Source organism: Protopterus annectens, chromosome 3.part0, assembly GCF_019279795.1.
Source record: "Protopterus annectens isolate FY-2018-M chromosome 3.part0, PAN1.0, whole genome shotgun sequence".
Taxonomy (NCBI): Eukaryota; Metazoa; Chordata; order Ceratodontiformes; family Protopteridae; genus Protopterus; species Protopterus annectens.
In genome coordinates this window covers 1,352,866,903-1,352,880,695 of record NC_056731.1, presented here as the reverse complement: position 1 = coordinate 1,352,880,695, position 13,793 = coordinate 1,352,866,903, and positions in this window count along the sequence as shown.

Genomic DNA, 13,793 nt, shown 5'->3' with positions numbered 1-13,793 from the left:
CCATACATAGGCACTATTTCTGCATATCTATACCATCTAGCTGTCTATCTAGATAGACAGATACATGCTATTTTTGTATGTATATTTTATACATATATTTTATGTGTCAAGAGGTGATGTCGTGCATCAGTGGTCCTTACAGCTGCAATGAGAGCATCTTGTGGATGCACATTTGCTGTGGCTGTGAAAACCCCTAACATTATTTTGCATTCTACTGTGTCTGAACATGGGCATAGGTCTGAGTTCAAATATAAAGCAGGAGCAGGTCTGTTGTGGGGCATTTAAATGTTTTTGAGTCACTCTGTCATGTTGTTTTGTTTCATTATGATGCACAGCACCTCATTATACAGTCATTAGCATACAGCATGGCTTTCCACATTATTTGGCTGAGCCATGTCATGTAGATGGGTTTTCTGAATTGCAACACCCTGCGCATGGCCACTCATTATGCAGATTCATTTAGTGGGATGCAGCAAAGTTTTCTGAATTCGACAGTCTGTCTGATCTGCTGTACTTTTTTGTTTCCTCTCTCCTTTTCAAATTAAGCGACTTCTTGCCCATCTGTCCATTGCTCTACAACATATTGAAAAATATGTTTTGCACTTTCTTCATGCCTTTGTCTTCTCCTTTGCTAGCTACATGACATTAGTTACATTTTATGTAGCACCTTCATGTTTTTTTAAGTTCTTCCATTTCTCTTCCTTCAACAGTACTTTTTTATTTACAGCCTATCTTACTGTATTACTGATACGTCACAAAGTTGATAACTGCTGTCACCACAGAGGTTCACTATTGTATATTAAACATTTTGGACAGTTACATAACATTGTCAAAGACATTTCCACCATAAGCTGAGGCAGTTGCACTTAGAGGCACAATAGCCCTATTATTATAAAGAGATATAGCAACAGGGTGAGTCTGAGGAAAACAGAACTCTCACCTTGCAGACGCTAGTGTTCAACACGAATAAGTCCTCAGGCAGATGGTGACACAGAGGAAGGGTGGAGAAATTTCACATATTGCTATAAAATACCAGCATGGTGCAACTGAGAGATATTAGTAGCAGATGGATATACAAACTGAATGACACATGTTACTATCTGGTACTGTTTAGAGAATTATGTATGTATTTCAGTTTTCTTAAATTGAAATTTCTGATGAGACTCAGTTCAAATGAAGCCTCAGTATATTGACTGGCAAATGTACCCATGAAGTTTAATATGTCAATGTGTACTATAGACAAAAGCATTCTCTTCATACTGTGTGTCAAATGCCAGTTTGGTACTGGCTATGGACACAATCATTTTAGGCCACATAGGGAATCGCATGATGAATTAGATGGCACAGGACAGAATGTTGGTGTAATAAGAACATGACCACTTTTGGACCATATAGGCAAATGCCATTGCTGAATATGCTGGATGTTAAGATTTGTTTTTCACACTGGGCATAAGAAATGATGCCAAATACTACTGGCTATGCCCCACAACAGTGTATATGTGAAATATGCAACTCATTCATTAACAATCCAGAAGTCTGCATTTCACTGATATATCCAAAATCCTCGTGTGCTACACTAAATTAAGTGCAGTCATGTGAGCTGCATTTCTGGCCTGTAGGCATCTGCTGTCTATGATCATATGAGTAAGTGACCTAGCCTGACAAGATAAAGCAAGATAAAGCAATAAACAATGTACACGTTAGTCTGCTGCACTGCATGAAAGAATGGAGCACTGACCGAAGGATTTATTTATTTATTATTTTGTTTCTATGCTTCTTTGTAATCTGCCTAACTTGGTTATTCAGAGATCCTTTTTAGTCATGGCACTAGATATAAACATGGACATATAAATAATACAATAATTATACATCAACACCTATAAATAAAGTCAGTATGAAACACTGCGTTATTGACACACAAAATGTACATGATTGGAAAACATGTAATGTAGACACAACAAAATTGATCTCAAATTAATATAAGAGAAATGGTAAGGCAGATAAATTATTTGTTATACATTTATCCTTGTACTGTTTTGGTAAAAGTATATTCTACAATGTGTTTCTAAGAGGTTGTCATATTTCTGAATGGGGGGAGGAACTATGTTATTATGGGTATAATAACCATAGTCTCTATAGCATTTAAGCCATATTCATCTTTTATGTTCTTTGTAACATTCTTCCTAAATAATGGGCAATCATGTACAATGCTGCTGTGGTCTCCAGCTGGGAGATGTTAGAAAATGTTCCTTCTATTATAGCTAGACTAAAGATAACTGTATAAGTGAAGATGATTCCTGAGTCTGAGACTGAAGAGAATATAAGAAAAATGTTATGATTATTTACCAACAATATAACACAGTAACCTACGCAAAGTAGTTTCATTGCATTTAGTCAACATGTGAGTTGTTCTTGTGATAACTGGAAACCAGTTAGCTTTAGCAAGTAAGAGACAATGGGTACTGAAACCGACTAGCTCCTGCAGGTATGAGATGATGGTGCTCCCACTGATCAGAGATCATACCTCTCAACTGTCGAGAATTTTGCAGAATGTTTAGATTGTTACCTCAGATTTTAGTCTGTTCTTCCTAAATCTGTGCTTTTCTGGCAAGTCATTCATGACTGAAGTCATTAATCAATGACAGATATTTGAGTTTCAAACATCATATGCTTCAGAAAATGCATGGTATTGCAGAAGATGCTATTCCAGCAAAATTTCCAAATTTTTAAAAAGAATATTATTTATTTATTTATTTACTAGGAAATTCCAGCTGGACTGAGGACCTTTTTCAGTGGAGGCCCAGAGAGAAAAGCTCCACAGAACAATAAATGAGCAGCAGAGTACACGAAGAACAACTGAATATACATACAATAGCAAATAATACATACTGCAGCAAACATTAGCTATACATAAAATATGAAACATAGTAATGAACAGATAGACCAATATCAAACTAAAGGCTAGGAATAAAGGTAGGCTGTATATACAGGTAGTACTAAGCTCATATATGTGTGTATATGTATATATATATATATATATATATATATATATATATATATATATATATATATATAGATACATATATGTGTGTGCATGTGTGTGTGTATATTATTTTTTAATTTTGCTTATTGAGATAACATGTTGGTCCAAGGACCCTTATTAAGCATAGCACAGACCAATAAGTTAAATAACATCATTAACAGCAAAGTTGCAATCATGGTACAGTCATAGGTGTTCAGTCACAATGAATCAACAAATAATAATTCACAGGGCAAATACTGGCCTATCAAAGCATAAGGCCAGTTCAGTGAATATGTCCAAATTATGTTTAAAGTTTCCCCAACTAAACTTTAGCCAGGATTTAACAAGGTACAGAGGTATGTACACCTCTCTGAACACATTGTGGTACCTATTTCCAGGTCAGCAACCACCCTAAGACAGTACTGTATGGTGCTCTGGCATGAAGATGTAGATGTGTAGCACTGCATATAGTTGATCCTGTGGCCATACTGAATGCTATTGAGACAATCCAGGATAGAGGCATATGCTAATTAGCCATATGCTCAACCCCCCACCCTAGGACAACCACCAAGAAGGCATTTACCTGCTGCGTGATTCAAGAAAATGCTTTGCTGTGTAGATCATCAAGGCCTTTCCCACGCATTGTGCCATTGCCATAACATCATCGTGTTGAAAACAGAAACCAGCCATAGCTATGTTGTGAGACTTGGAAGGTGAGGGGAACCACTAGACCCCAGGGATACCATTTACTGAAGTGCCCTAATGGTATCAATATCAGTATGGGGGTCAGGGGTGGGGGAAAACACTAGACAACAGGGCTACCATATACTTAGGTGCCTTAATGGCACAAAAGCACTACAGGGATCAGGGGGTGGGGGATTTACTAGCCACCAAGACAGTGTCATAAAATCGCCTTATAGAATTACAGCAATCACACTGGCCAACAGGGCATACTAGATTCATGCCACAATGTCACTTCAACTATTACATGGGTAGGGGGAGACATGGGAGGATAGACAGGTCAGGCACAGGTACGGGGACTAGTGTGTGGGTGTGTGTGTGTGGGTGTGTGTGTGTGTGTGCGTGTGTGCGTGTGTGTGTGTGTGTGTGTGTGTGTGTGTGTGTGTGTGTGTGTGTGTGTGTGTGTGTGTGTATGTGTGTGTGTGTGTGTGATGGTCTATTTGTTCATGTTTGTGTTCTTATGTGTGTGGTAGAGCAACTGGGAGGGACTGTCACTGGCTACATTTGCACTAGGTTATTAACTTTATGTGATGATCAGCAGTTATTTGCAGTTGTATGTCATGGGAATAAGTGTGGTTCAGAGACATGCAAGTCAGTCTTATCTTATCTTTGTTAACAGGTCTCTGAATTGTACATTTGCAAGTTGCAGGAGCAAGGTGTTTTTAGCATTTGCCATATGTGTTATGCCTTTTAATGAATCCCATGTTTATCTCCTTTAAGTAAGTATATTTTAAATAAATGGAACAGACTTGCTATTCCCGATAACAAATAAATGTACACATAGGTATATAACCCACCAAAAGTTCAAACATAAAGTAAAAGTATAATGGCTAGTAAAACAGTTCATAGTATACCTCTCAACCTCTTAGAGCAAGAAATCTGGAAAACTATATCAATAAAAGTGGGACTAAGGCCCAAAAAGGGACAATTTTTAAATATTGCTCTTACAAAGTTAGACAGTTGATAGAATAACAGGTTTTGCATTACCATGAAATTTCTGAAGAGTATGAAGTCTGAAACCTAAATATCTGTCATTATTTTTAAACTTCAGTCTTTAATGATTTGCCACTAATTTGCCAGAAAAGAAAACCACAATCTTAGGAAAAACAGACCAAAAATATTAGGTGAAAATCTAGACATTCTTTGAAGATCTGTACAGTTGAGAGGTATGGTTCATAGTGTAGCCAACAACTAGATAATCACCAACATCAACTAAACAGTCAACTATACAGGCATAAAGAGAAAGAGTGAGACACTTGCATTTGCTTTGTATCAGAATGAGGTGACTAGTAATTAGCCAGGCATTTCTAAAGTAGTCACATTTCAAGATGGAAAATGAATACAAGCTGTAGCACCTAGCAATCCATTAGAGGATAGTACAATTGAATAATAAAGCAATCAATTTTCCTCAGTTTTAGAAAAATATTTCTACAATTTTGTGAAAAATATCTGCAGTTTTGTAATGGCCTTAGTTTTGTTGGATTATTTCAGACTATATTTAAGGGGGTTGAAAATGATGGGAATGGCCAATTAGAAATTAAGAGAGAATTTTTTTTTTTTGAGACAGGAGTCTGTATCTATTTTCTCCATTAGTGGATGCACTTTTTTTCGTTTTTGCTGCTATGATATAGATGAGTTTGAAGGTTGGAAGACCTGTTATTCAATAATATGATCCATATATTCAACCAGACTGAGATAGAAAATTTGTCATGTTATGAAATGCATTAGCGGTGAAGCCAAAATAATACAGCTCTTGTAAAAAAGGACTTGAAGCTGGAAGCAGCAGAAATGTTTACCTGTCATTGCAGAGGAAGGGGTTAAAGAGGGTGGCAGACAGGAGCTTGGTCCACAGGAGCTATATATGCAGAAGCGTGATACCCAGGAACTGCCTGTCCTAGAAAATTATCCAGGTAGGAATCTGATGTCCAGGCAAGGACCTGTTCAAGGGATTTACACAGATAGGAGCCTGATATTTAGGCAAGGGCCTGTTTAATACCAGTGAAGACAGGGGATCTGAAGGAATATAACCTGCAGCAAAGTCAGTGACAAGGCCAAGGAAATCCTGCATTATCAATGTAAGTGAGACTGATTTGTAACTTATTTGTGATTTGTAAGTTGAACTTTGGTGAACTATTTAAATTCTTTTCATATGAATCATTGTAAGTGCAAGGGAACTGAGCCTTGTGGTCATTATGCCTTGCTTGTTCCCATCCTAGACTCTACCTCACCCCTGAAAGAGGATTAGGTCAGTCAAGACAAGGGTGAATTTATGAATACTCATCCAATTATCCAGGTCCCATTTGAAGGAAGATAATACCATAAGTCCTCTGGTCATAGAGAACACTTGACCTACATTTACCTTTATGAATTATTGTTTATCAGAAAGCATGTCAAAGAGTTGCTAAACCTGCATATGCTTGTAACAAGTTTACTTCTGCAAAGGAATTTTTAAATGCAGCATCTGTGTATTTTGTGAAAGTAATAGATATGTGATACACGCGGGTTTATGTTCTGAAATGAAAGCAATAGGAGGTGTACAATACGCACCATTTTAGTAAAGTTCTTTAACGTTAGTCTTGAGGGGGGCCTCAGGACACTTCACTAGATATAGATTTAAAGCAGAAAGGTGGTATAAACAATAATACTGTTGATCGTGGGCTCTGACTGGTAAATGGAATACAAAGGCAATGCTGGTAGGAGTTCGTCACAATTTAGGGACAATGTTACTTGGAGTAATTAACAAGGATAAGATATGCTTCATAAATTAATTTAGAAAATGATTACTAAATGGTGTTGAGATCAGAGACAGTACATTTAATGTAAACCAAAGCAAAAAAAAAAGGATTAGAACCAGCAAACCAAGGAACAGGAAAATGTTCTATAAAGCAGCATCTAAGGAGTCAACGGTGTTGCAAATGAGAGGTTTCATTCTTTTATTTTACACCAAGAACTTCTTCATGTTTGACTACTGAATCAAGTTCCCACATTTAAAAACACTGCTAAACAAATCACATGTTCAATACAAGCAGTCTCAGGCCACATTCAGTTAGTCAATGTTCAAAGAAATTTAAAGAAACAACACAAGTAAAAACTGCAACCATAATAATTTAAGTTAATATATACATAACTATATGTTGTTGTTGTTTTTCGGCTTTTGCCGGTTAGGGGTCACCACAGCGGAACTCCGGTCTGCTAATGATTGGCAGTAGATTTTGACGAATGCCAAGGTGCAAGCTCGACGTTCAACCTTCAATGAAGGCACGCCCTATTACGCATGTCTTTCGAATGCCCACTCAAACGCGAAGAGGACATGCAGACTCCACACAGAAGGCACTCCCCGCACTCCAGCCGAGAATCGAACGGGAGAACCTCTTGCTGTGAGGCAACAACGCTACCACTGCACCACCGCGGATACATATACATAACTATATATATTACTATATACATCAAGAGCTGTTTGTTTAATGTTTTATAAACTCTGTGCTTGCAAAAAAATTTTATATTCACACTCTTGTTCAGACCAGGAAATTTATCAGCATTAAGCCTGATCTACCATACAGACTCTCTGCACTCTAACAGTACTTTGTAGTTGCCACAGAAGTCATTCATTTCAATAGAGTCCAGAACAAAAAAAATTAAAATTTCTTAAAGTTACTACACTGTAGAGAATGTCTTGCCAAGGTATTACCAGTGTCCCCTTTTCTAATTGCTAATGAATGTTGAAAACGTCTGTGTGCCAGCTTCCTTATAGTTGTACCAACATAAAAGCAGGTACATGAGTCACATAAGCCTAAATAGACCATACCTTTAGAATTTATTTATTTATTTCCATTTCTTAACTGGGAAAGTCCGACTGGGCACAAAAGTAACCCATTTTCAACAGAGGCCCGGGGATAAAAGCTTCATAAAGTACAAACAATATAACAGTTAAAAAAATACTTATAGCTAAACATCTGGCTCCATAAAGCACAACAATTTAACAGTTCAAAAATGCGGTGGTGCAGCGGTAGCATTGTTGCTTCACAGCAAGAGGCTCTCCCATTCAATTCTCGGCTTGGGTTGGGAGTGCCATCTGTGTGGAGTCTGCATGTCCTCCCCGTGGTCGAGTGGGCATTCGAAAGACATGTGTTGAATGGGCGTGCCTTCGTTGAAGGTTGGGCGTCGGGCTGGCAACTCATCACCATAAAAACCAACTGCCAGTCATTAGCAGACCAAAGTTCTGCTGTGGCGACACCTAACCGGGAACATACATAGCAATTGTAGTTCTTTCATCATTAGAATATCAGTTGTGCAATTGATAAGGGGTACATATTGAAGAAAATACGGATAAGGAATATTGATTATATTTGACTCGGATACATAATAATAAGCAAAAATGGGTAAAAATAAGGAATCTAGTTGTTGCCAAAGAGGTAAAGTAGAGACCAGAAGACAGAATGAAGGAGGAAGGAGAGTGGGTGAGAGTGTCAGTTAAGTAAGGAGTAATAGGTGATTTAGGTGAGAGAAGTGAAGAGAAAATATGTCTATATGCCAGCTAGGCAGGATTAGTGCAGGAACAAAGCCAGGAGTTATTAAGGTGTCCCTCAATAGTTGTTTGAAATTCTTAGTGTTGCTGGTATTGAGAATACTTTGAGGTATGTTGTTCCAGGCTTTTGCTATCTTGTATAAATATATTGAATCTTGTATGAGTTCCATAGCACTTGTAGTCTGTAGCAGTTGTTTGGCTTACTGACTTTCAGAAGTAATTTAGTAGATTAGAATTGCAACTGTACCTCCAGTTAGATAGAATTTCCATGTTTAAATCACTCAAAAAATACTTGTGGTGTTGAAAAAACAGCAGCACTGTTTACAGCTGGTGCATTTAAAAGTCTCAAAGGAACTGTGATTCATTTTCTTAAGGCCAGTGTGTCTTTTTAGGATGGATCTAATGCAATTAGTTAATTTATAAGTGAACAAAGGATATTCACCTAGAATCTTAGCTAAATCCCCATTACTTAAAATAATCTTCCAGTTATTCTGCAATATATTTCTGATGATGGAGATGTCAGTGGTAATGGGGAGTGGAAAAGCACCCCCTATAGCCAATAGGCAAACTTGATTGGGGGTCATGTGTATCTTCTCTAGCCAAAGAACATAAAGTATGACCTTTATCAAGGATTGGTCTTGCCTTACTAGTATGTAAAAAATAGATTTCATGAAAAATGTTAGCCAGACAATCATTATCATAATCTCTAGCCATGAAAAAAACTTTCAGTATCTCCATTTCTTCTGCAAAAATCTCTTCATTTCTCATTAATCTGCTAAGTCTTACAAACTGTCCTTTCACCACTCCTTTTTTTCATGTGGTGTAGATGCTGACAATTCCAGTGTAAATAATTATTCACAAAGGTGTCTTTTCTGTACATCTTACTGAGGATATGATTGTCACATGGATCAAAAGATAGATTGATATCCAAAAAATGTATGCATCTTCCAAAACCACTGTTTGTAAATTTCAAAAAGGAGGTGCTGGAATTGAACCATTCTAGTAGTTCACCAAATTTGCTTTCAGATCTCATCCATACAATAAAGAGGTCACCAATAAACCTCCTATAAAACACCACTTTTTGGAATAAACCATGGGATTTAAAACATTTTACTTTCACCACAACATGATGAGGTTGGCAAAAATAGGGGCCACCTTTGTCCACATAGTAATGCCAGACATTTGTTTGTATTGTTTTCCAGCAAAAGAAAAAATGTTATTATCAAGAATGATCTCAAGTAAGAATCACACTGTGTTAATCAAGGTATTACTGAAATCAGTGAACCTTGATAGATACTTCCTAATGAATTCAATGCCTGTCTCCTGTTCAATGCATGTATAGAAGGAGGTTACATCCATAGATCCAAATGAAAATTCTTCAGTAGGTGTCTGGATATCTTTCAAAAGTTCTAGCAGATACCAAGAGTCCTTCATATAGAACTCTAACTTTTGTAGGATAGGGTTCAGAATATAGTCAAGATAAGCGGAGATGGATTCAGTCTTATAATTGTCAGCAGCCACTTCTGGTCTAAATGGAGAATTTAATCCATTTTTATGAACTTTGGGAATTCCAAATATTTTTGCCATCTTTGGCAGCTTGACTTGTAAAAATGTAAAGGTTTCATGGTCAATATTCCTTTGACTTGAATAAGTCATTCAAGTGCCCATCAACAGTTGAAAAATGCTTCTTGATGTCACACACTTTAATCTACTCATAGGTAGTATCTTGGACCATTTCTAATATGGCAGCATTGTATTTGTCACTGTCCATAACCACGACCATGCCACCTTTATCCACCTTCATGACCTTTATTTCCTTGTTACTAGATAGTTCCTTAAGGGCCAGTCTCTCTTCAAGTAGAAGGTTATATTTCCTTGATTTTTTACCCAAACTCTTTCTCAAATCCTCGTCACAAGAATCATGGAATGCTTGTAGGGTGCCATGAACCAAAGGATTGCATGTGCTTTTTTGATAAAGCAAGTGTTCTCCAAGTAAAAACATAATGGAGGTTCAGCTTTCTAAGATACAGCTTAAAATCAATCAGTACCTTAGTAAGATTCACTCTATGCACTGGAATAAATAAAAATCCTTTAGATAGTACTGATATGTGTTGTTCTTCCAAACTAAATTTACTTAGGTTAAGAATTTCTGTACCATGGTTCAATTTCTCCTTCTGTTTCTGCCCCATACCCTACCAGATTTTCTCCCTTTGTTATTCCATTTTGGATTGTTTATCTTCACTGGTGGATTTACTAAAAAGGGACAAGTGAAAGAACAGGGGGCAGATTCTGAGGGTTATTTCCAGAATCACGAAAATTATTTGAGGTGCTCAGAATATGCATTTGTACACTGTTAATAGCTGGTAGTCTCTCAGTATTTTGTTGGAAACCAAAGTCCTGTTTGTTTCCCTTATTCCCTTTTAATGGACAAGCAGTGCCTGAGCTATAAGCGTTTAAGTCCCTATTAGCTTTCTTCTACTTTCTGTTAATCATCATCATCTTCTTTCGGCTGTTCCCATTAGGGGTCACCACAGTGGATCATCTGTTTCCATTTCTTCCTGTCCTCTGCATCTTGGTCTGTCACACCAACCATCTGCATGTCCTCTCTCACCACATCCATAAACCTTATCTTAGGCCTTCCTCTTTTCCTGTTACCTGATAGCTTCACCCTTAGCATCCTTTTCCCAATATACTCAGCATCCCTCCTCAGCTTATGTCCAAACCAATGTAATCTTGCCTCTCTGGCTTTGTCTCCAAACCTTCCAACCTGGGCTGACCCTCTAATATACTTATTCCTAATCCTGTCCACCCTCATCACACCCAGTGCAAATCTTCACATCTTTAACTCTGCCACATCCAACTCTAACTCCTGCCTTTTTGTTAGTGCTACTGTCTCCAACCCATATAACATAGCTGGTCTCACTACCCTCTTGTAGACCTTCCCTTTCACTCTTACTGGTACTCGTCTGTCAGAAATCACTCCTGACACTTTTCTCCACCCAATCCATCCTGCCTGTACTGTCTTCTTCACCTCTGTTCCACACTCACCATTACTCTGAACTATTGATCCCAAGTATTTAAGCTCATCCACCTTCGCCACCTCTACTCCTTGCATCCTCACCATTCCTCTATCCTCCCTCTCATTCACACACACATATTCTGTCTTAGTCCTGCTGACCTTCATTCCTCTTCTCTCTAGAGCATATCTCCATCTCTCCAGGGTCTCCTCCACCTGTTCCCTACTCTCACTACAGATCACAATGTGATCTGCAAACATCATAGTTCAAGGGGACTTCTGTCTGATCATATCTGTCAACCTGCCCATCACCAATGCAAATAAACAAGGGCTCAGAGCTGATCCTTGATGTAATCCCACCTCCACCTTAAATGCATCCGTCACTCACTTCTGCTTTTTGTTAATAATAATGTCCATTAATTGATTTACTTTAGGCAAAATACCTGTATACAAGTCAGAAAACTGAGGAAAGCAGTCATATTTTTTAATTTTGTCATCCAGCTCATGTATATCTGTTTCGAAATTACTTGATTTGTTTATTTATAATCAGCAACAAGCAACTTCAGTAGGGATAAACCACATCCATTAAACAGCTTAACCAGGTTTTGAAACAAATTGTCATTTTGTGCTAAACCATTAGGAAGCACATTCAGTCCAAAAGGCACTATGCCTAACCAAATACACTCTTCCAAGTAAAACATTTCATATTGCCAGGTTTTGAATTTAATGACCAAGTCCTCTAACTAAAAAAAAATATCTTTTTTACAACTGTCAGCAGTGTTGTAAATGATGGGACTCACTAGAGTATTTGAATTTCCTTGCAGAGGATTCTCTTCATTTAGACCAGTGAAAGGGTTGTTAACTTTTTAAACTCAAACTCTAGTATATTATCAAAACCTGAAAATGATGGTCCCATGGATAGTGCATGAAGATAATTCTGACTTCTTGCCACTGAAGGTACATTCCCTGGCATACAATCCTTGGAAGTGCTCGGTATAGATGAAACAGAATCAGCTGGAACAGCATGAGGGTAATGTATGTGTTTTCATAATGCAAATCTGTTTTAATTCTGCCACTGTGTTTGCTGGCCCCAGTCTTAACAACCGAAACAAGGGGGGGGGGGGGGTTAAACATTTGTCTTGTGGTATAGAAGCACTTAACTGATTTGTCTTTTAATGGATATTAGATTGAAATTGCTGTGCTCTGTGCACTACATTTTTATTATAATTATCATATTACAAGAGTATCAGGCTATTAGTATATATTCAGGAAGCAGCAGTAATTAAAATTAGTTACCAAGTTATATGTAATGCTAAAATGCCATTTTATAGGAAAGGAATACAAAAATGAGGGCAGTTTTACCTTTACGCAGTTCTGTGGTTAAAATCCAGCTGGAGTAATGAATTCAGTTTTAGATACCATTGTGAAGTAAGATAATAAATATGTTGGACAAAGTACAGAAGCAGGTAAATGACAAAATAACTTTGGAGGTTTTACTGTGAGGGTTAGTTTGATGTGAGGACTTTGTATTCTTTGGGAAAGAGTGAGAATGTAGAATAAGGTGAGAAGTTATAAAACTGTCATGAGAAAAGTAGGGAGGGGTTACATCTGAAAAGAAATAATAGACATGTCAAAAGAGGGTATGTCTGGTAAATTTTTGGGAATATTCTTCAAAGAGGAAAGGAGCACTTTTCTTCAAAGATAAGGTAATTGAACTTTGGAATATGTTGAGATGTGACCACTTAATGAAAAGAAATTTGGTCACTGCATTGGGACAACAAATGGAGGCTTATCTTCATCTAATTTGCTGGCATGTTATATATAGTTCATAGGTTCATAGTTTAGTACTAGGCTAACTGCCCTTGCAAGCCATTTTAAGCCTAGCCAATTATCCCTTGTGAGACTCAAACCCTGCACCTTCAGTTTGTAAGGCAAACACCTTAACCATTTGGCCACCCTCCCAATGGAAATGTAATACAAATAATTTTACTGCCATTGTATTTAAGTCTAATTTACACTTTACAATTGTTTTCTAATGACAGTAAGATTACATTACTTTTATGCTAAAATAAAACAACTTGTAATATATTATCTTATATCAAGAATAATTATCATAACATGACATGGTACAACAGATAGCTTTAAATGGAATTTCATAACAATAGTGCTGTGCTTTTTAAACTCTCTTTATGTTGCTGAAGTAGCTACCATCCACAATAATGCAAAAACATTGAATAAAGAAAGTTTTTAAGTGATGATGGGGCAAGGACGTGTGACTCATCGAGTGATCCATCTAGACAGGGCTTTTGCATCAATACAAAGTCCAGCTTTCACATGAATATTCTCCTTGGTCAATGAAATACTGTGAATGTTTGAAAATAGAAAGTTAAAAAAACTGCTAACTCATGCCTATCAGATTCATCGAAGAATATGAAAGGAATTTATGGTAAGTGATACATTTGCTATTTGTAAAGAATAATCAGGTAGCT